Source organism: Schistocerca serialis, chromosome 2 (genome assembly GCF_023864345.2).
Source record: "Schistocerca serialis cubense isolate TAMUIC-IGC-003099 chromosome 2, iqSchSeri2.2, whole genome shotgun sequence".
Classification (NCBI taxonomy): Eukaryota; Metazoa; Arthropoda; class Insecta; order Orthoptera; family Acrididae; genus Schistocerca; species Schistocerca serialis.
Window position 1 is genome coordinate 1,124,224,713 of NC_064639.1, and position 18,268 is coordinate 1,124,242,980.

The 18,268-nt window shown below is 52.6% G+C and overlaps 43 non-coding genes across 43 annotated transcripts; 14 read left to right on the forward strand and 29 right to left on the reverse strand.

Annotated features, from left to right (window-relative positions):
• Positions 1 to 176: 176 nt before the first annotated feature.
• Positions 177 to 248, forward strand: Trnap-agg (transfer RNA proline (anticodon AGG)). Its single transcript has one exon. It is a non-coding gene; the product is annotated as a tRNA-Pro (tRNA).
• Positions 249 to 442: 194 nt separating this feature from the next.
• On the reverse strand, positions 443 to 515 carry Trnav-aac (transfer RNA valine (anticodon AAC)). The gene has a single exon. It is a non-coding gene; the product is annotated as a tRNA-Val (tRNA).
• A 158-nt stretch (positions 516 to 673) lies between these two features.
• On the reverse strand, positions 674 to 746 carry Trnav-cac (transfer RNA valine (anticodon CAC)). Its single transcript has one exon. It is a non-coding gene; the product is annotated as a tRNA-Val (tRNA).
• A 402-nt stretch (positions 747 to 1,148) lies between these two features.
• On the forward strand, positions 1,149 to 1,220 carry Trnap-agg (transfer RNA proline (anticodon AGG)). Its single transcript has one exon. It is a non-coding gene; the product is annotated as a tRNA-Pro (tRNA).
• A 194-nt stretch (positions 1,221 to 1,414) lies between these two features.
• Positions 1,415 to 1,487, reverse strand: Trnav-aac (transfer RNA valine (anticodon AAC)). The gene has a single exon. It is a non-coding gene; the product is annotated as a tRNA-Val (tRNA).
• Positions 1,488 to 1,645: 158 nt separating this feature from the next.
• Positions 1,646 to 1,718, reverse strand: Trnav-cac (transfer RNA valine (anticodon CAC)). Its single transcript has one exon. It is a non-coding gene; the product is annotated as a tRNA-Val (tRNA).
• Positions 1,719 to 2,120: 402 nt separating this feature from the next.
• On the forward strand, positions 2,121 to 2,192 carry Trnap-agg (transfer RNA proline (anticodon AGG)). The gene has a single exon. It is a non-coding gene; the product is annotated as a tRNA-Pro (tRNA).
• A 194-nt stretch (positions 2,193 to 2,386) lies between these two features.
• Trnav-aac (transfer RNA valine (anticodon AAC)) lies at positions 2,387 to 2,459 on the reverse strand. Its single transcript has one exon. It is a non-coding gene; the product is annotated as a tRNA-Val (tRNA).
• A 158-nt stretch (positions 2,460 to 2,617) lies between these two features.
• Trnav-cac (transfer RNA valine (anticodon CAC)) lies at positions 2,618 to 2,690 on the reverse strand. The gene has a single exon. It is a non-coding gene; the product is annotated as a tRNA-Val (tRNA).
• Positions 2,691 to 3,092: 402 nt separating this feature from the next.
• Positions 3,093 to 3,164, forward strand: Trnap-agg (transfer RNA proline (anticodon AGG)). The gene has a single exon. It is a non-coding gene; the product is annotated as a tRNA-Pro (tRNA).
• Positions 3,165 to 3,358: 194 nt separating this feature from the next.
• On the reverse strand, positions 3,359 to 3,431 carry Trnav-aac (transfer RNA valine (anticodon AAC)). The gene has a single exon. It is a non-coding gene; the product is annotated as a tRNA-Val (tRNA).
• A 158-nt stretch (positions 3,432 to 3,589) lies between these two features.
• Positions 3,590 to 3,662, reverse strand: Trnav-cac (transfer RNA valine (anticodon CAC)). Its single transcript has one exon. It is a non-coding gene; the product is annotated as a tRNA-Val (tRNA).
• Positions 3,663 to 4,064: 402 nt separating this feature from the next.
• Positions 4,065 to 4,136, forward strand: Trnap-agg (transfer RNA proline (anticodon AGG)). The gene has a single exon. It is a non-coding gene; the product is annotated as a tRNA-Pro (tRNA).
• Positions 4,137 to 4,330: 194 nt separating this feature from the next.
• Positions 4,331 to 4,403, reverse strand: Trnav-aac (transfer RNA valine (anticodon AAC)). Its single transcript has one exon. It is a non-coding gene; the product is annotated as a tRNA-Val (tRNA).
• A 158-nt stretch (positions 4,404 to 4,561) lies between these two features.
• On the reverse strand, positions 4,562 to 4,634 carry Trnav-cac (transfer RNA valine (anticodon CAC)). Its single transcript has one exon. It is a non-coding gene; the product is annotated as a tRNA-Val (tRNA).
• Positions 4,635 to 5,036: 402 nt separating this feature from the next.
• Positions 5,037 to 5,108, forward strand: Trnap-agg (transfer RNA proline (anticodon AGG)). Its single transcript has one exon. It is a non-coding gene; the product is annotated as a tRNA-Pro (tRNA).
• A 194-nt stretch (positions 5,109 to 5,302) lies between these two features.
• Trnav-aac (transfer RNA valine (anticodon AAC)) lies at positions 5,303 to 5,375 on the reverse strand. The gene has a single exon. It is a non-coding gene; the product is annotated as a tRNA-Val (tRNA).
• A 158-nt stretch (positions 5,376 to 5,533) lies between these two features.
• On the reverse strand, positions 5,534 to 5,606 carry Trnav-cac (transfer RNA valine (anticodon CAC)). The gene has a single exon. It is a non-coding gene; the product is annotated as a tRNA-Val (tRNA).
• A 402-nt stretch (positions 5,607 to 6,008) lies between these two features.
• Trnap-agg (transfer RNA proline (anticodon AGG)) lies at positions 6,009 to 6,080 on the forward strand. The gene has a single exon. It is a non-coding gene; the product is annotated as a tRNA-Pro (tRNA).
• Positions 6,081 to 6,274: 194 nt separating this feature from the next.
• Positions 6,275 to 6,347, reverse strand: Trnav-aac (transfer RNA valine (anticodon AAC)). Its single transcript has one exon. It is a non-coding gene; the product is annotated as a tRNA-Val (tRNA).
• A 158-nt stretch (positions 6,348 to 6,505) lies between these two features.
• Trnav-cac (transfer RNA valine (anticodon CAC)) lies at positions 6,506 to 6,578 on the reverse strand. Its single transcript has one exon. It is a non-coding gene; the product is annotated as a tRNA-Val (tRNA).
• Positions 6,579 to 6,980: 402 nt separating this feature from the next.
• On the forward strand, positions 6,981 to 7,052 carry Trnap-agg (transfer RNA proline (anticodon AGG)). The gene has a single exon. It is a non-coding gene; the product is annotated as a tRNA-Pro (tRNA).
• A 194-nt stretch (positions 7,053 to 7,246) lies between these two features.
• Positions 7,247 to 7,319, reverse strand: Trnav-aac (transfer RNA valine (anticodon AAC)). The gene has a single exon. It is a non-coding gene; the product is annotated as a tRNA-Val (tRNA).
• A 158-nt stretch (positions 7,320 to 7,477) lies between these two features.
• Trnav-cac (transfer RNA valine (anticodon CAC)) lies at positions 7,478 to 7,550 on the reverse strand. Its single transcript has one exon. It is a non-coding gene; the product is annotated as a tRNA-Val (tRNA).
• A 402-nt stretch (positions 7,551 to 7,952) lies between these two features.
• Positions 7,953 to 8,024, forward strand: Trnap-agg (transfer RNA proline (anticodon AGG)). Its single transcript has one exon. It is a non-coding gene; the product is annotated as a tRNA-Pro (tRNA).
• A 194-nt stretch (positions 8,025 to 8,218) lies between these two features.
• Positions 8,219 to 8,291, reverse strand: Trnav-aac (transfer RNA valine (anticodon AAC)). The gene has a single exon. It is a non-coding gene; the product is annotated as a tRNA-Val (tRNA).
• Positions 8,292 to 8,449: 158 nt separating this feature from the next.
• Trnav-cac (transfer RNA valine (anticodon CAC)) lies at positions 8,450 to 8,522 on the reverse strand. Its single transcript has one exon. It is a non-coding gene; the product is annotated as a tRNA-Val (tRNA).
• A 402-nt stretch (positions 8,523 to 8,924) lies between these two features.
• On the forward strand, positions 8,925 to 8,996 carry Trnap-agg (transfer RNA proline (anticodon AGG)). Its single transcript has one exon. It is a non-coding gene; the product is annotated as a tRNA-Pro (tRNA).
• Positions 8,997 to 9,190: 194 nt separating this feature from the next.
• On the reverse strand, positions 9,191 to 9,263 carry Trnav-aac (transfer RNA valine (anticodon AAC)). The gene has a single exon. It is a non-coding gene; the product is annotated as a tRNA-Val (tRNA).
• A 158-nt stretch (positions 9,264 to 9,421) lies between these two features.
• Positions 9,422 to 9,494, reverse strand: Trnav-cac (transfer RNA valine (anticodon CAC)). The gene has a single exon. It is a non-coding gene; the product is annotated as a tRNA-Val (tRNA).
• Positions 9,495 to 9,896: 402 nt separating this feature from the next.
• Positions 9,897 to 9,968, forward strand: Trnap-agg (transfer RNA proline (anticodon AGG)). Its single transcript has one exon. It is a non-coding gene; the product is annotated as a tRNA-Pro (tRNA).
• Positions 9,969 to 10,162: 194 nt separating this feature from the next.
• Trnav-aac (transfer RNA valine (anticodon AAC)) lies at positions 10,163 to 10,235 on the reverse strand. The gene has a single exon. It is a non-coding gene; the product is annotated as a tRNA-Val (tRNA).
• Positions 10,236 to 10,393: 158 nt separating this feature from the next.
• Positions 10,394 to 10,466, reverse strand: Trnav-cac (transfer RNA valine (anticodon CAC)). Its single transcript has one exon. It is a non-coding gene; the product is annotated as a tRNA-Val (tRNA).
• Positions 10,467 to 10,868: 402 nt separating this feature from the next.
• Trnap-agg (transfer RNA proline (anticodon AGG)) lies at positions 10,869 to 10,940 on the forward strand. Its single transcript has one exon. It is a non-coding gene; the product is annotated as a tRNA-Pro (tRNA).
• A 194-nt stretch (positions 10,941 to 11,134) lies between these two features.
• Positions 11,135 to 11,207, reverse strand: Trnav-cac (transfer RNA valine (anticodon CAC)). The gene has a single exon. It is a non-coding gene; the product is annotated as a tRNA-Val (tRNA).
• A 4,574-nt stretch (positions 11,208 to 15,781) lies between these two features.
• Positions 15,782 to 15,854, reverse strand: Trnav-aac (transfer RNA valine (anticodon AAC)). The gene has a single exon. It is a non-coding gene; the product is annotated as a tRNA-Val (tRNA).
• Positions 15,855 to 16,012: 158 nt separating this feature from the next.
• Positions 16,013 to 16,085, reverse strand: Trnav-cac (transfer RNA valine (anticodon CAC)). Its single transcript has one exon. It is a non-coding gene; the product is annotated as a tRNA-Val (tRNA).
• Positions 16,086 to 16,487: 402 nt separating this feature from the next.
• On the forward strand, positions 16,488 to 16,559 carry Trnap-agg (transfer RNA proline (anticodon AGG)). The gene has a single exon. It is a non-coding gene; the product is annotated as a tRNA-Pro (tRNA).
• Positions 16,560 to 16,752: 193 nt separating this feature from the next.
• Positions 16,753 to 16,825, reverse strand: Trnav-aac (transfer RNA valine (anticodon AAC)). Its single transcript has one exon. It is a non-coding gene; the product is annotated as a tRNA-Val (tRNA).
• A 158-nt stretch (positions 16,826 to 16,983) lies between these two features.
• Trnav-cac (transfer RNA valine (anticodon CAC)) lies at positions 16,984 to 17,056 on the reverse strand. The gene has a single exon. It is a non-coding gene; the product is annotated as a tRNA-Val (tRNA).
• Positions 17,057 to 17,458: 402 nt separating this feature from the next.
• Positions 17,459 to 17,530, forward strand: Trnap-agg (transfer RNA proline (anticodon AGG)). The gene has a single exon. It is a non-coding gene; the product is annotated as a tRNA-Pro (tRNA).
• Positions 17,531 to 17,724: 194 nt separating this feature from the next.
• Positions 17,725 to 17,797, reverse strand: Trnav-aac (transfer RNA valine (anticodon AAC)). Its single transcript has one exon. It is a non-coding gene; the product is annotated as a tRNA-Val (tRNA).
• A 158-nt stretch (positions 17,798 to 17,955) lies between these two features.
• Positions 17,956 to 18,028, reverse strand: Trnav-cac (transfer RNA valine (anticodon CAC)). Its single transcript has one exon. It is a non-coding gene; the product is annotated as a tRNA-Val (tRNA).
• Between the last annotated feature and the right edge of the window lie 240 nt (positions 18,029 to 18,268).

An 18,268-nucleotide genomic window follows, 5' to 3' on the forward strand; every position in this document is an offset into this window, starting at 1 on the left:
CTCAGCAGCAGGCAGTGCGAGCCCAGCGGCAGCTCTACATGAAGGTACCAATAGCCCAGGAAGGCCGCCGACCGCGGGAATTCGCGCCGCCCCCATCCCGCCAGCGTACACGACACTTCCAGGGCACCCTAGACGACATCGAAGGACTGGAATATTTGGCATTCGCTGTGTCACAGGGCTCGTTGGTCTAGGGGTATCATTCCTGCTTAGGGTGCAGGAGGTCCCGGGTTCAAATCCCGGACGAGCCCCAGCGTTTTGTGCAAACTGATCGCACGTCAGTGGCTGAGTCAGCGCAAAAAGCTCGCCGTCAATATCAAATGAATTTCTTATTCGATGTGAGCAATTGGCACTCGGGTCCGACGCGTGAAGGCGATTACGAAGGTTTCGGGTACAGATGGTAGCAGATGCAGGTTAGTACGTCTTGCTTAAAGTGATGAAAAAGTGTTTCCGCCCGGGATCGAACCGGGGACCTTCTGCGTGTTAGGCAGACGTGATAACCGCTACACCACGGAAACTGCTTGTGTGCTCCTTACTTCACAGACAACTTGTAGTGATGTTGCCATCGTAACTAAAAAATTGAATAAATGTGGTACTTGCAAAACGAAGGGATATGCAGCAGATCCACACACGACGTGGCTCATTGGAGGACAATACGACATAGGCAGGAAAATACTGTTCCCGCCCGGGATCGAACCGGGGACCTTCTGCGTGTGAAGCAGACGTGATAACCGCTCCACTACGGAAACGACGGACCCGATGAGTCCATCCTTGTTCACTCGAACTTGCCTCAGACTTTCTCTCGTCCGCGAATGCACACACGACAGTTCTTTTGTCAGCCTGGAACCCATCACAGCCGAGGGCTCAAGAAGTCTTCGGGGTGCTCGAGAGGGTGTCTGCCGTAGCACCCCTAACGAGATAGCGGCGTTTCGCGCAGTCGTTATTGCAAGTCATATCAGCAAAAGCAATCACTTTCTCAGCAGCAGGCAGTGCGAGCCCAGCGGCAGCTCTACATGAAGGTACCAATAGCCCAGGAAGGCCGCCGACCGCGGGAATTCGCGCAGCCCCCATCCCGCCAGCGTACACGACACTTCCAGGGCACCCTAGACGACATCGAAGGACTGGAATATTTGGCATTCGCTGTGTCACAGGGCTCGTTGGTCTAGGGGTATCATTCCTGCTTAGGGTGCAGGAGGTCCCGGGTTCAAATCCCGGACGAGCCCCAGCGTTTTGTGCAAACTGATCGCACGTCAGTGGCTGAGTCAGCGCAAAAAGCTCGCCGTCAATATCAAATGAATTTCTTATTCGATGTGAGCAATTGGCACTCGGGTCCGACGCGTGAAGGCGATTACGAAGGTTTCGGGTACAGATGGTAGCAGATGCAGGTTAGTACGTCTTGCTTAAAGTGATGAAAAAGTGTTTCCGCCCGGGATCGAACCGGGGACCTTCTGCGTGTTAGGCAGACGTGATAACCGCTACACCACGGAAACTGCTTGTGTGCACCTTACTTCACAGACAACTTGTAGTGATGTTGCCATCGTAACTAAAAAATTCAATAAATGTGGTACTTGCAAAACGAAGGGATATGCAGCAGATCCACACACGACGTGGCTCATTGGAGGACAATACGACATAGGCAGGAAAATACTGTTCCCGCCCGGGATCGAACCGGGGACCTTCTGCGTGTGAAGCAGACGTGATAACCGCTCCACTACGGAAACGACGGACCCGAGGAGTCCATCCTTGTTCACTCGAACTTGCCTCAGACTTTCTTTCGTCCGCGAATGCACACACGACAGTTCTTTTGTCAGCCTGGAACCCATCACAGCCGAGGGCTCAAGAAGTCTTCGGGGTGCTCGAGAGGGTGTCTGCCGTAGCACCCCTAACGAGATAGCGGCGTTTCGCGCAGTCGTTATTGCAAGTCATATCAGCAAAAGCAATCACTTTCTCAGCAGCAGGCAGTGCGAGCCCAGCGGCAGCTCTACATGAAGGTACCAATAGCCCAGGAAGGCCGCCGACCGCGGGAATTCGCGCCGCCCCCATCCCGCCAGCGTACACGACACTTCCAGGGCACCCTAGACGACATCGAAGGACTGGAATATTTGGCATTCGCTGTGTCACAGGGCTCGTTGGTCTAGGGGTATCATTCCTGCTTAGGGTGCAGGAGGTCCCGGGTTCAAATCCCGGACGAGCCCCAGCGTTTTGTGCAAACTGATCGCACGTCAGTGGCTGAGTCAGCGCAAAAAGCTCGCCGTCAATATCAAATGAATTTCTTATTCGATGTGAGCAATTGGCACTCGGGTCCGACGCGTGAAGGCGATTACGAAGGTTTCGGGTACAGATGGTAGCAGATGCAGGTTAGTACGTCTTGCTTAAAGTGATGAAAAAGTGTTTCCGCCCGGGATCGAACCGGGGACCTTCTGCGTGTTAGGCAGACGTGATAACCGCTACACCACGGAAACTGCTTGTGTGCTCCTTACTTCACAGACAACTTGTAGTGATGTTGCCATCGTAACTAAAAAATTCAATAAATGTGGTACTTGCAAAACGAAGGGATATGCAGCAGATCCACACACGACGTGGCTCATTGGAGGACAATACGACATAGGCAGGAAAATACTGTTCCCGCCCGGGATCGAACCGGGGACCTTCTGCGTGTGAAGCAGACGTGATAACCGCTCCACTACGGAAACGACGGACCCGATGAGTCCATCCTTGTTCACTCGAACTTGCCTCAGACTTTCTCTCGTCCGCGAATGCACACACGACAGTTCTTTTGTCAGCCTGGAACCCATCACAGCCGAGGGCTCAAGAAGTCTTCGGGGTGCTCGAGAGGGTGTCTGCCGTAGCACCCCTAACGAGATAGCGGCGTTTCGCGCAGTCGTTATTGCAAGTCATATCAGCAAAAGCAATCACTTTCTCAGCAGCAGGCAGTGCGAGCCCAGCGGCAGCTCTACATGAAGGTACCAATAGCCCAGGAAGGCCGCCGACCGCGGGAATTCGCGCAGCCCCCATCCCGCCAGCGTACACGACACTTCCAGGGCACCCTAGACGACATCGAAGGACTGGAATATTTGGCATTCGCTGTGTCACAGGGCTCGTTGGTCTAGGGGTATCATTCCTGCTTAGGGTGCAGGAGGTCCCGGGTTCAAATCCCGGACGAGCCCCAGCGTTTTGTGCAAACTGATCGCACGTCAGTGGCTGAGTCAGCGCAAAAAGCTCGCCGTCAATATCAAATGAATTTCTTATTCGATGTGAGCAATTGGCACTCGGGTCCGACGCGTGAAGGCGATTACGAAGGTTTCGGGTACAGATGGTAGCAGATGCAGGTTAGTACGTCTTGCTTAAAGTGATGAAAAAGTGTTTCCGCCCGGGATCGAACCGGGGACCTTCTGCGTGTTAGGCAGACGTGATAACCGCTACACCACGGAAACTGCTTGTGTGCACCTTACTTCACAGACAACTTGTAGTGATGTTGCCATCGTAACTAAAAAATTCAATAAATGTGGTACTTGCAGAACGAAGGGATATGCAGCAGATCCACACACGACGTGGCTCATTGGAGGACAATACGACATAGGCAGGAAAATACTGTTCCCGCCCGGGATCGAACCGTGGACCTTCTGCGTGTGAAGCAGACGTGATAACCGCTACACTACGGAAACGACGGACCCGAGGAGTCCATCCTTGTTCACTCGAACTTGCCTCAGACTTTCTCTCGTCCGCGAATGCACACACGACAGTTCTTTTGTCAGCCTGGAACCCATCACAGCCGAGGGCTCAAGAAGTCTTCGGGTTGCTCGAGAGGGTGTCTGCCGTAGCACCCCTAACGAGATAGCGGCGTTTCGCGCAGTCGTTATTGCAAGTCATATCAGCAAAAGCAATCACTTTCTCAGCAGCAGGCAGTGCGAGCCCAGCGGCAGCTCTACATGAAGGTACCAATAGCCCAGGAAGGCCGCCGACCGCGGGAATTCGCGCCGCCCCCATCCCGCCAGCGTACACGAGACTTCCAGGGCACCCTGGACGACATCGAGGGACTTGAATATTTGGCATTCGCAGTGCCACAGGGCTCGTTGGTCTAGGGGTATGATTCCTGCTTAGGGTGCAGGAGGTCCCGGGTTCAAATCCCGGACGAGCCCTAGCGTTTTGTGCAAACTGATCGCACGTCAGTGGCTGAGTCAGCGCAAAAAGCTCGCCGTCAATATCAAATGAATTTCTTATTCGATGTGAGCAATTGGCACTCGGGTCCGACGCGTGAAGGCGATTACGAAGGTTTCGGGTACAGATGGTAGCAGATGCAGGTTAGTACGTCTTGCTTAAAGTGATGAAAAAGTGTTTCCGCCCGGGATCGAACCGGGGACCTTCTGCGTGTTAGGCAGACGTGATAACCGCTACACCACGGAAACTGCTTGTGTGCTCCTTACTTCACAGACAACTTGTAGTGATGTTGCCATCGTAACTAAAAAATTCAATAAATGTGGTACTTGCAAAACGAAGGGATATGCAGCAGATCCACACACGACGTGGCTCATTGGAGGACAATACGACATAGGCAGGAAAATACTGTTCCCGCCCGGGATCGAACCGGGGACCTTCTGCGTGTGAAGCAGACGTGATAACCGCTCCACTACGGAAACGACGGACCCGAGGAGTCCATCCTTGTTCACTCGAACTTGCCTCAGACTTTCTTTCGTCCGCGAATGCACACACGACAGTTCTTTTGTCAGCCTGGAACCCATCACAGCCGAGGGCTCAAGAAGTCTTCGGGGTGCTCGAGAGGGTGTCTGCCGTAGCACCCCTAACGAGATAGCGGCGTTTCGCGCAGTCGTTATTGCAAGTCATATCAGCAAAAGCAATCACTTTCTCAGCAGCAGGCAGTGCGAGCCCAGCGGCAGCTCTACATGAAGGTACCAATAGCCCAGGAAGGCCGCCGACCGCGGGAATTCGCGCCGCCCCCATCCCGCCAGCGTACACGACACTTCCAGGGCACCCTAGACGACATCGAAGGACTGGAATATTTGGCATTCGCTGTGTCACAGGGCTCGTTGGTCTAGGGGTATCATTCCTGCTTAGGGTGCAGGAGGTCCCGGGTTCAAATCCCGGACGAGCCCCAGCGTTTTGTGCAAACTGATCGCACGTCAGTGGCTGAGTCAGCGCAAAAAGCTCGCCGTCAATATCAAATGAATTTCTTATTCGATGTGAGCAATTGGCACTCGGGTCCGACGCGTGAAGGCGATTACGAAGGTTTCGGGTACAGATGGTAGCAGATGCAGGTTAGTACGTCTTGCTTAAAGTGATGAAAAAGTGTTTCCGCCCGGGATCGAACCGGGGACCTTCTGCGTGTTAGGCAGACGTGATAACCGCTACACCACGGAAACTGCTTGTGTGCTCCTTACTTCACAGACAACTTGTAGTGATGTTGCCATCGTAACTAAAAAATTCAATAAATGTGGTACTTGCAAAACGAAGGGATATGCAGCAGATCCACACACGACGTGGCTCATTGGAGGACAATACGACATAGGCAGGAAAATACTGTTCCCGCCCGGGATCGAACCGGGGACCTTCTGCGTGTGAAGCAGACGTGATAACCGCTCCACTACGGAAACGACGGACCCGATGAGTCCATCCTTGTTCACTCGAACTTGCCTCAGACTTTCTCTCGTCCGCGAATGCACACACGACAGTTCTTTTGTCAGCCTGGAACCCATCACAGCCGAGGGCTCAAGAAGTCTTCGGGGTGCTCGAGAGGGTGTCTGCCGTAGCACCCCTAACGAGATAGCGGCGTTTCGCGCAGTCGTTATTGCAAGTCATATCAGCAAAAGCAATCACTTTCTCAGCAGCAGGCAGTGCGAGCCCAGCGGCAGCTCTACATGAAGGTACCAATAGCCCAGGAAGGCCGCCGACCGCGGGAATTCGCGCAGCCCCCATCCCGCCAGCGTACACGACACTTCCAGGGCACCCTAGACGACATCGAAGGACTGGAATATTTGGCATTCGCTGTGTCACAGGGCTCGTTGGTCTAGGGGTATCATTCCTGCTTAGGGTGCAGGAGGTCCCGGGTTCAAATCCCGGACGAGCCCCAGCGTTTTGTGCAAACTGATCGCACGTCAGTGGCTGAGTCAGCGCAAAAAGCTCGCCGTCAATATCAAATGAATTTCTTATTCGATGTGAGCAATTGGCACTCGGGTCCGACGCGTGAAGGCGATTACGAAGGTTTCGGGTACAGATGGTAGCAGATGCAGGTTAGTACGTCTTGCTTAAAGTGATGAAAAAGTGTTTCCGCCCGGGATCGAACCGGGGACCTTCTGCGTGTTAGGCAGACGTGATAACCGCTACACCACGGAAACTGCTTGTGTGCACCTTACTTCACAGACAACTTGTAGTGATGTTGCCATCGTAACTAAAAAATTCAATAAATGTGGTACTTGCAGAACGAAGGGATATGCAGCAGATCCACACACGACGTGGCTCATTGGAGGACAATACGACATAGGCAGGAAAATACTGTTCCCGCCCGGGATCGAACCGTGGACCTTCTGCGTGTGAAGCAGACGTGATAACCGCTACACTACGGAAACGACGGACCCGAGGAGTCCATCCTTGTTCACTCGAACTTGCCTCAGACTTTCTCTCGTCCGCGAATGCACACACGACAGTTCTTTTGTCAGCCTGGAACCCATCACAGCCGAGGGCTCAAGAAGTCTTCGGGTTGCTCGAGAGGGTGTCTGCCGTAGCACCCCTAACGAGATAGCGGCGTTTCGCGCAGTCGTTATTGCAAGTCATATCAGCAAAAGCAATCACTTTCTCAGCAGCAGGCAGTGCGAGCCCAGCGGCAGCTCTACATGAAGGTACCAATAGCCCAGGAAGGCCGCCGACCGCGGGAATTCGCGCCGCCCCCATCCCGCCAGCGTACACGAGACTTCCAGGGCACCCTGGACGACATCGAGGGACTGGAATATTTGGCATTCGCCGTGTCACAGGGCTCGTTGGTCTAGGGGTATGATTCCTGCTTAGGGTGCAGGAGGTCCCGGGTTCAAATCCCGGACGAGCCCTAGCGTTTTGTGCAAACTGATCGCACGTCAGTGGCTGAGTCAGCGCAAAAAGCTCGCCGTCAATATCAAATGAATTTCTTATTCGATGTGAGCAATTGGCACTCGGGTCCGACGCGTGAAGGCGATTACGAAGGTTTCGGGTACAGATGGTAGCAGATGCAGGTTAGTACGTCTTGCTTAAAGTGATGAAAAAGTGTTTCCGCCCGGGATCGAACCGGGGACCTTCTGCGTGTTAGGCAGACGTGATAACCGCTACACCACGGAAACTGCTTGTGTGCACCTTACTTCACAGACAACTTGTAGTGATGTTGCCATCGTAACTAAAAAATTCAATAAATGTGGTACTTGCAGAACGAAGGGATATGCAGCAGATCCACACACGACGTGGCTCATTGGAGGACAATACGACATAGGCAGGAAAATACTGTTCCCGCCCGGGATCGAACCGTGGACCTTCTGCGTGTGAAGCAAACGTGATAACCGCTACACTACGGAAACGACGGACCCGAGGAGTCCATCCTTGTTCACTCGAACTTGCCTCAGACTTTCTCTCGTCCGCGAATGCACACACGACAGTTCTTTTGTCAGCCTGGAACCCATCACAGCCGAGGGCTCAAGAAGTCTTCGGGTTGCTCGAGAGGGTGTCTGCCGTAGCACCCCTAACGAGATAGCGGCGTTTCGCGCAGTCGTTATTGCAAGTCATATCAGCAAAAGCAATCACTTTCTCAGCAGCAGGCAGTGCGAGCCCAGCGGCAGCTCTACATGAAGGTACCAATAGCCCAGGAAGGCCGCCGACCGCGGGAATTCGCGCAGCCCCCATCCCGCCAGCGTACACGACACTTCCAGGGCACCCTAGACGACATCGAAGGACTGGAATATTTGGCATTCGCTGTGTCACAGGGCTCGTTGGTCTAGGGGTATCATTCCTGCTTAGGGTGCAGGAGGTCCCGGGTTCAAATCCCGGACGAGCCCCAGCGTTTTGTGCAAACTGATCGCACGTCAGTGGCTGAGTCAGCGCAAAAAGCTCGCCGTCAATATCAAATGAATTTCTTATTCGATGTGAGCAATTGGCACTCGGGTCCGACGCGTGAAGGCGATTACGAAGGTTTCGGGTACAGATGGTAGCAGATGCAGGTTAGTACGTCTTGCTTAAAGTGATGAAAAAGTGTTTCCGCCCGGGATCGAACCGGGGACCTTCTGCGTGTTAGGCAGACGTGATAACCGCTACACCACGGAAACTGCTTGTGTGCACCTTACTTCACAGACAACTTGTAGTGATGTTGCCATCGTAACTAAAAAATTCAATAAATGTGGTACTTGCAGAACGAAGGGATATGCAGCAGATCCACACACGACGTGGCTCATTGGAGGACAATACGACATAGGCAGGAAAATACTGTTCCCGCCCGGGATCGAACCGTGGACCTTCTGCGTGTGAAGCAGACGTGATAACCGCTACACTACGGAAACGACGGACCCGAGGAGTCCATCCTTGTTCACTCGAACTTGCCTCAGACTTTCTCTCGTCCGCGAATGCACACACGACAGTTCTTTTGTCAGCCTGGAACCCATCACAGCCGAGGGCTCAAGAAGTCTTCGGGTTGCTCGAGAGGGTGTCTGCCGTAGCACCCCTAACGAGATAGCGGCGTTTCGCGCAGTCGTTATTGCAAGTCATATCAGCAAAAGCAATCACTTTCTCAGCAGCAGGCAGTGCGAGCCCAGCGGCAGCTCTACATGAAGGTACCAATAGCCCAGGAAGGCCGCCGACCGCGGGAATTCGCGCCGCCCCCATCCCGCCAGCGTACACGAGACTTCCAGGGCACCCTGGACGACATCGAGGGACTGGAATATTTGGCATTCGCCGTGTCACAGGGCTCGTTGGTCTAGGGGTATGATTCCTGCTTAGGGTGCAGGAGGTCCCGGGTTCAAATCCCGGACGAGCCCTAGCGTTTTGTGCAAACTGATCGCACGTCAGTGGCTGAGTCAGCGCAAAAAGCTCGCCGTCAATATCAAATGAATTTCTTATTCGATGTGAGCAATTGGCACTCGGGTCCGACGCGTGAAGGCGATTACGAAGGTTTCGGGTACAGATGGTAGCAGATGCAGGTTAGTACGTCTTGCTTAAAGTGATGAAAAAGTGTTTCCGCCCGGGATCGAACCGGGGACCTTCTGCGTGTTAGGCAGACGTGATAACCGCTACACCACGGAAACTGCTTGTGTGCACCTTACTTCACAGACAACTTGTAGTGATGTTGCCATCGTAACTAAAAAATTCAATAAATGTGGTACTTGCAGAACGAAGGGATATGCAGCAGATCCACACACGACGTGGCTCATTGGAGGACAATACGACATAGGCAGGAAAATACTGTTCCCGCCCGGGATCGAACCGTGGACCTTCTGCGTGTGAAGCAAACGTGATAACCGCTACACTACGGAAACGACGGACCCGAGGAGTCCATCCTTGTTCACTCGAACTTGCCTCAGACTTTCTCTCGTCCGCGAATGCACACACGACAGTTCTTTTGTCAGCCTGGAACCCATCACAGCCGAGGGCTCAAGAAGTCTTCGGGTTGCTCGAGAGGGTGTCTGCCGTAGCACCCCTAACGAGATAGCGGCGTTTCGCGCAGTCGTTATTGCAAGTCATATCAGCAAAAGCAATCACTTTCTCAGCAGCAGGCAGTGCGAGCCCAGCGGCAGCTCTACATGAAGGTACCAATAGCCCAGGAAGGCCGCCGACCGCGGGAATTCGCGCCGCCCCCATCCCGCCAGCGTACACGAGACTTCCAGGGCACCCTGGACGACATCGAGGGACTGGAATATTTGGCATTCGCCGTGTCACAGGGCTCGTTGGTCTAGGGGTATGATTCCTGCTTAGGGTGCAGGAGGTCCCGGGTTCAAATCCCGGACGAGCCCTAGCGTTTTGTGCAAACTGATCGCACGTCAGTGGCTGAGTCAGCGCAAAAAGCTCGCCGTCAATATCAAATGAATTTCTTATTCGATGTGAGCAATTGGCACTCGGGTCCGACGCGTGAAGGCGATTACGAAGGTTTCGGGTACAGATGGTAGCAGATGCAGGTTAGTACGTCTTGCTTAAAGTGATGAAAAAGTGTTTCCGCCCGGGATCGAACCGGGGACCTTCTGCGTGTTAGGCAGACGTGATAACCGCTACACCACGGAAACTGCTTGTGTGCACCTTACTTCACAGACAACTTGTAGTGATGTTGCCATCGTAACTAAAAAATTCAATAAATGTGGTACTTGCAAAACGAAGGGATATGCAGCAGATCCACACACGACGTGGCTCATTGGAGGACAATACGACATAGGCAGGAAAATACTGTTCCCGCCCCGGATCGAACCGGGGACCTTCTGCGTGTGAAGCAGACGTGATAACCGCTTCACTACGGAAACGACGGACCCGAGGAGTCCATCCTTGTTCACTCGAACTTGCCTCAGACTTTCTCTCGTCCGCGAATGCACACACGACAGTTCTTTTGTCAGCCTGGAACCCATCACAGCCGAGGGCTCAAGAAGTCTTCGGGGTGCTCGAGAGGGTGTCTGCCGTAGCACCCCTAACGAGATAGCGGCGTTTCGCGCAGTCGTTATTGCAAGTCATATCAGCAAAAGCAATCACTTTCTCAGCAGCAGGCAGTGCGAGCCCAGCGGCAGCTCTACATGAAGGTACCAATAGCCCAGGAAGGCCGCCGACCGCGGGAATTCGCGCCGCCCCCATCCCGCCAGCGTACACGAGACTTCCAGGGCACCCTGGACGACATCGAGGGACTGGAATATTTGGCATTCGCCGTGTCACAGGGCTCGTTGGTCTAGGGGTATGATTCCTGCTTAGGGTGCCGGAGGTCCCGGGTTCAAATCCCGGACGAGCCCTAGCGTTTTGTGCAAACTGATCGCACGTCAGTGGCTGAGTCAGCGCAAAAAGCTCGCCGTCAATATCAAATGAATTTCTTATTCGATGTGAGCAATTGGCACTCGGGTCCGACGCGTGAAGGCGATTACGAAGGTTTCGGGTACAGATGGTAGCAGATGCAGGTTAGTACGTCTTGCTTAAAGTGATGAAAAAGTGTTTCCGCCCGGGATCGAACCGGGGACCTTCTGCGTGTGAAGCAGACGTGATAACCGCTCCACTACGGAAACGACGGACCCGATGAGTCCATCCTTGTTCACTCGAACTTGCCTCAGACTTTCTCTCGTCCGCGAATGCACACACGACAGTTCTTTTGTCAGCCTGGAACCCATCACAGCCGAGGGCTCAAGAAGTCTTCGGGGTGCTCGAGAGGGTGTCTGCCGTAGCACCCCTAACGAGATAGCGGCATTTCGCGCAGTCGTTATTGCAAGTCATATCAGCAAAAGCAATCACTTTCTCAGCAGCAGGCATTGCGAGCCCAGCGGCAGCTCTACATGAAGGTACCAATAGCCCAGGAAGGCCGCCGACCGCGGGAATTCGCGCCGCCCCCATCCCGCCAGCGTACACGAGACTTCCGGGGCACCCTGGACGACATCGAGGGACTTGAATATTTGGCATTCGCCGTGTCACAGGGCTCGTTGGTCTAGGGGTATGATTCCTGCTTAGGGTGCAAGAGGTCCCGGGTTCAAAATTTTGTTCCGCTTTAGACGCCGTGCAGTGTGGACGTGCCTAGTCTTCCGCTCCGCCGTAGCGTTACGTATAGTGGACTATCGTTGTTTACGTGTTGTGTTGCAACTTCTGTGAGTGTTTCTCCGTCGTTGTTTAGTACCTTGTGTTACTTTCTGTCCTTATTTCAGTGTGTTGTTTGTAGCGGTTTCGACCGCATATTTTGAAAATGTCGTCCCAGGTTATTCCTCGTCAGGCTACAGTTAGTTTTACTTTCGACAAGTCAACCCGCAATGTGCAACCTAGTTCCCTTGAGATTCATGATTGGTTGGTAGATACCTTTGGTGTTCATTCGGATCAGGTGCACACTGCTTATTTTGATACCGAACTGTATGTTTTCTTTGTTAAGTTCATGGACCCACTTCAGGTTGATAAAATTCTTTCTAAATATGGTCATCAAGTTCTCTTTCGGCATCGGGATGATTCTGTAAGTACCGTGCTGCTTTCCAATGCTTCCATCACGTATACCAATGTTCGTGTTTACAACCTTCCACCGGAGGTGGATAATGTCTATCTTAAGGAGGGTCTACAAAAGTATGGTGATGTAAAGAGCATCCGCCTTGAACGCTGGTCAAGCCAACATCGCCTGCAATGTTACAGTGGTATTCGTTCAGTCGAAATGCACGTTAAGCAGAATATTCCATCTCACCTGCAGATCGGTGGATATCGTGTCCATGTCACATATAGTGGTCAGGTTGGCACCTGTTTTTTGTGCAATGAAAGTGGTCACGTGCGTACCGACTGTCCGCGGAGAGTTTTTGTTTTAAAAAATTCTCTCGAACAGCGTCGCAAGTTAACGGTCGCTGACCTCGTTGCAGGTGGTTCTGCTCTTGGTGTAGCACAGTCCAGTGGTAGTAGCGCCCCGCCACAGGTTTTGCGCACCCCTGACACAGAATTTCCTCCTTTACGTGCTAAATCTGATGTTGTTCCGTCTGTCCCTCAGGTGGGTGTGCCACTTTTGAATAATAAGAGGCGTCGCCCACACGATGGAAATAGTACGGATGAGGATCTCCCTGAGATGCCCCAGTCCGAGCGACCGGCATCCTCCGAGCCACTGTGTACTGTAGCTGCTCCCTGCCCTCCTGAGGTAGCGGTTCCGGTGGCGGCTGCTGGCGCCCTTCCGGCCTCCGACGCAGCTTCTCTCGAGTCGGGTCGTCGGTCGGGCCTGTTGGCGCCGTCTTCCGAACCGACTTCGATGTCACAACAAGTGGAGCCGCGACAACTTCCTGCTTCGCTGCCCCATACCTCTGCCAGCGGAGCTGCTCCGCTTCCTTCCAACTCTGCTGCCTCGGACCTTCCTGCTCACGTTTCGCCTCCGTGCAGTCCATGTTTGCCGGAAGCTAGTGCAGGTGTTGACCATTCCGTTTCGTCGGATGTTTCCGCCGCGACCCCGGATCCCGCATGTGGACCGGCGCGGGTGGTGTCGGATACAGAACTTGACCCTCCTACGTCACCGGCGGCTGAAGCTTCCTTGCCCGTCAGCCGACGCAAGTTACGCGTTCAGCCGAACGTTAATGCTGTTCGTAAAAAACCGAAGCGTAAGGGATCCGCGGAACGGGGTAGCAGTCCCCCTCCCTCGGATGCCTCCGTCACCCCTGCTATGGACTGTGACGCTGGTGCGTCGGTGTAGGTGATTTCTTTTCTCGCTTTTCTCTCTATGGTTCAAGCATACACCTTTCTTACCTTAAATGTTAACCGTATTGAGTCCGACGTTCGCATTGCCTCTTTGCGGCAGTTTATTTACGACGCCTGTGCGGACGTAGTGTTTTTGCAGGAAGTGTTGTTTTCTGATCTCTCTCTACCTGGATTTCAAACTGTTTTTAATGTCGCGCCGGAATATTCAACAGGAACTGCTCTTTTCTTTCGAGAGGGCATTCCTATTACTGACATTGAATTCCTTGACTCTGGCCGTGGGATTGGTTGTCGTCTTTTTGATCTCCGCCTCGTTGTTTTGTATGCCCCCTCTGGATCGGGTCACACTGTGGCTCGATCGCGCTTTTATAAAGAAGAGCTTATTTATCTTTTGCGCCAGAGTCCTCGGAGTCTCCTGCTCGGAGGCGATTTTAATTGTGTTTTACGCCCTGAAGACCAGTCCCCCAATTTTAATTATTGCCGTGATTTACATGACTTAGTTCGTACGATGCATCTGCGTGATGTTTGGGAACACAAATATCCAACCCTGGTGAAATATACGTTTTTTACCGCGTCCTCATGCAGTAGACTCGACAGATTCTATTTATCTGATTTTTTATGTGATAAAATTCTTTCTGTCGATGTTATTCCTACTAGTTTTTCTGACCATTGTGCTTTTACTGCAACTGTAAATCTTAGTCACCAACCTGCAAAACTTTATCGTTCCCAGTGGATGTTAAATGTTTCCCACCTTGCCGACAGTGCTATGGATGATGTTATAAGTGGCGTGTGGGAGCGATGACTTCGCTCTGTCCCGCGATACCCCTCCTTGCTGGTTTGGTGGACTGCGTTTGCCAAGCCCAAGATTCGTCAGACTTTGATTTTTTACTGTGCTGCAAGGGCGCGTGATTTTAAGAACACGTATGAATATTACTACTCTGTCCTGCGTGAACTATATGACGCAGCGGGTACCTCTCCTCTGCGGATCCATGATGTTCGTCGTATTAAAGCCAAGCTCTTGAGCCTTAAACGACGACAGATGGATGGTCTGCGAGTTAAGTCGAAACCTCACTCTCTTGTTGAAGGTGAACTGACATCCTTGTACCACCTGCTACGGCATCACACACGTCGTCGTCGCTCCTTCATCTCTTCTCTTACGGTGGATGATGGGCGACAGCTTCTTGCACAGGAGGAAATGGTTCGTGCTCTTCACCAGTATTACACTAGTCTCTATTCTGCCGATGATTCTGGTGAGTCTCTTTCGGATGATGTCTTTGGGGATCTAACTGCGACGATCGCTCCTGACGCGAACGGCGAATTTCTCCGGGAGTTCCAGGTAGATGAGGTTTTCGATTTTATTGCTCGCTCTCCGTCCAGTAAATCGCCGGGTCCAGACGGCCTGCCTAAAGAATTTTATCTCCGTTTTTGGCCTCTTTTGGGTGGCATTTTTACGCAGATTTTAAATGAGATTGTCAGGGGGATGGATGTGCCTGCCGATTTTAAAGTAGGGAAAATTGTTTTAATTCCGAAGTCTTCTGGTCGTTTATCTGCTGCCAATCTTCGTCCGCTCACATTGCTGAATTTTGACTACAAGACAGCTGCTAGAGCGCTCAATAGCCGGTTGTCCTCTCTGCTTCGGAGTGTGATTGGTGCGCATCAATGTTGTTTTCATGATAGATCTATTCTGACACCAGTAGCCGAATATCGGGATGTTGTCTCGGTTGCGGCGGTTACAAACGTACATTGTGCCTTTGCCTTCCTTGATTTTCATAAGGCTTTTGATCACGTCAGTCATGTGTTTTTAGATCGTGTTTTAGGTACAATAGGTTTTAACGCTTCATCACGTGGTGTTCTTGGCAATTTGTATAGGGGAATAACAGCTCGGGTGTCAGTCAATGGGCAGCTGACGCCGCCCATTGCTATCCGCCGCGGAGTGCCTCAGGGTAGTCCGCTCTCTATGTCTTTATTCGTATTGTCCCTGGAACCGCTGCTTCGGACTATTGCTCTCAAGCTTCAGGGTATGTCCCTCTCTGGTGGGAAGCTCTCGGTTAAGGCATATGCGGATGATGTCGTTGTTCTCCTCCGTCAACGTGATGATATCCCGTTATTGAAAGGGGCAGTTGATGCATACTGTCGTGTCTCTGGAGCGCGTCTCAATCAGGGTAAATGTAAGTAAAAAAACAAAAAAAAAAAAGGGGTATGATTCCTGCTTAGGGTGCAGGAGGTCCCGGGTTCAAATCCCGGACGAGCCCCAGCGTTTTGTGCAAACTGATCGCACGTCAGTGGCTGAGTCAGCGCAAAAAGCTCGCCGTCAATATCAAATGAATTTCTTATTCGATGTGAGCAATTGGCACTCGGGTCCGACGCGTGAAGGCGATTACGAAGGTTTCGGGTACAGATGGTAGCAGATGCATGTTAGTACGTCTTGCTTAAAGTGATGAAAAAGTGTTTCCGCCCGGGATCGAACCGGGGACCTTCTGCGTGTTAGGCAGACGTGATAACCGCTACACCACGGAAACTGCTTGTGTGCACTTTACTTCACAGACAACTTGTAGTGATGTTGCCATCGTAACTAAAAAATTCAATAAATGAGGTACTTGCAAAACGAAGGGACATGCAGCAGATCCACACACGACGTGGCTCATTGGAGGACAATACGACATAGGCAGGAAAATACTGTTCCCGCCCGGGATCGAACCGGGGACCTTCTGCGTGTGAAGCAGACGTGATAACCGCTACACTACGGAAACGACGGACCCGAGGAGTCCATCCTTGTTCACTCGAACTTGCCTCAGACTTTCTCTCGTCCGCGAATGCACACACGACAGTTCTTTTGTCAGCCTGGAACCCATCACAGCCGAGGGCTCAAGAAGTCTTCGGGGTGCTCGAGAGGGTGTCTGCCGTAGCACCCCTAACGAGATAGCGGCGTTTCGCGCAGTCGTTATTGCAAGTCATATCAGCAAAAGCAATCACTTTCTCAGCAGCAGGCAGTGCGAGCCCAGCGGCAGCTCTACATGAAGGTACCAATAGCCCAGGAAGGCCGCCGACCGCGGGAATTCGCGCCGCCCCCATCCCGCCAGCGTACACGAGACTTCCAGGGCACCCTGGACGACATCGAGGGACTGGAATATTTGGCATTCGCCGTGTCACAGGGCTCGTTGGTCTAGGGGTATGATTCCTGCTTAGGGTGCAGGAGGTCCCGGGTTCAAATCCCGGACGAGCCCAGCGTTTTGTGCAAACTGATCGCACGTCAGTGGCTGAGTCAGCGCAAAAAGCTCGCCGTCAATATCAAATGAATTTCTTATTCGATGTGAGCAATTGGCACTCGGGTCCGACGCGTGAAGGCGATTACGAAGGTTTCGGGTACAGATGGTAGCAGATGCAGGTTAGTACGTCTTGCTTAAAGTGATGAAAAAGTGTTTCCGCCCGGGATCGAACCGGGGACCTTCTGCGTGTTAGGCAGACGTGATAACCGCTACACCACGGAAACTGCTTGTGTGCTCCTTACTTCACAGACAACTTGTAGTGATGTTGCCATCGTAACTAAAAAATTCAATAAATGTGGTACTTGCAAAACGAAGGGATATGCAGCAGATCCACACACGACGTGGCTCATTGGAGGACAATACGACATAGGCAGGAAAATACTGTTCCCGCCCGGGATCGAACCGGGGACCTTCTGCGTGTGAAGCAGACGTGATAACCGCTCCACTACGGAAACGACGGACCCGAGGAGTCCATCCTTGTTCACTCGAACTTGCCTCAGACTTTCTCTCGTCCGCGAATGCACACACGACAGTTCTTTTGTCAGCCTGGAACCCATCACAGCCGAGGGCTCAAGAAGTCTTCGGGGTGCTCGAGAGGGTGTCTGCCGTAGCACCCCTAACGAGATAGCGGCGTTTCGCGCAGTCGTTATTGCAAGTCATATCAGCAAAAGCAATCACTTTCTCAGCAGCAGGCAGTGCGAGCCCAGCGGCAGCTCTACATGAAGGTACCAATAGCCCAGGAAGGCCGCCGACCGCGGGAATTCGCGCCGCCCCCATCCCGCCAGCGTACACGAGACTTCCAGGGCACCCTGGACGACATCGAGGGACTTGAATATTTGGCATTCGCCGTGTCGCAGGGCTCGTTGGTCTAGGGGTATGATTCCTGCTTAGGGTGCAGGAGGTCCCGGGTTCAAATCCCGGACGAGCCCTAGCGTTTTGTGCAAACTGATCGCACGTCAGTGGCTGAGTCAGCGCAAAAAGCTCGCCGTCAATATCAAATGAATTTCTTATTCGATGTGAGCAATTGGCACTCGGGTCCGACGCGTGAAGGCGATTACGAAGGTTTCGGGTACAGATGGTAGCAGATGCAGGTTAGTACGTCTTGCTTAAAGTGATGAAAAAGTGTTTCCGCCCGGGATCGAACCGGGGACCTTCTGCGTGTTAGGCAGACGTGATAACCGCTACACCACGGAAACTGCTTGTGTGCACCTTACTTCACAGACAACTTGTAGTGATGTTGCCATCGTAACTAAAAAATTCAATAAATGTGGTACTTGCAAAACGAAGGGATATGCAGCAGATCCACACACGACGTGGCTCATTGGAGGACAATACGACATAGGCAGGAAAATACTGTTCCCGCCCGGGATCGAACCGGGGACCTTCTGCGTGTGAAGCAGACGTGATAACCGCTCCACTACGGAAACGACGGACCCGAGGAGTCCATCCTTGTTCACTCGAACTTGCCTCAGACTTTCTCTCGTCCGCGAATGCACACACGACAGTTCTTTTGTCAGCCTGGAACCCATCACAGCCGAGGGCTCAAGAAGTCTTCGGGGTGCTCGAGAGGGTGTCTGCCGTAGCACCCCTAACGAGATAGCGGCGTTTCGCGCAGTCGTTATTGCAAGTCATATCAGCAAAAGCAATCACTTTCTCAGCAGCAGGCA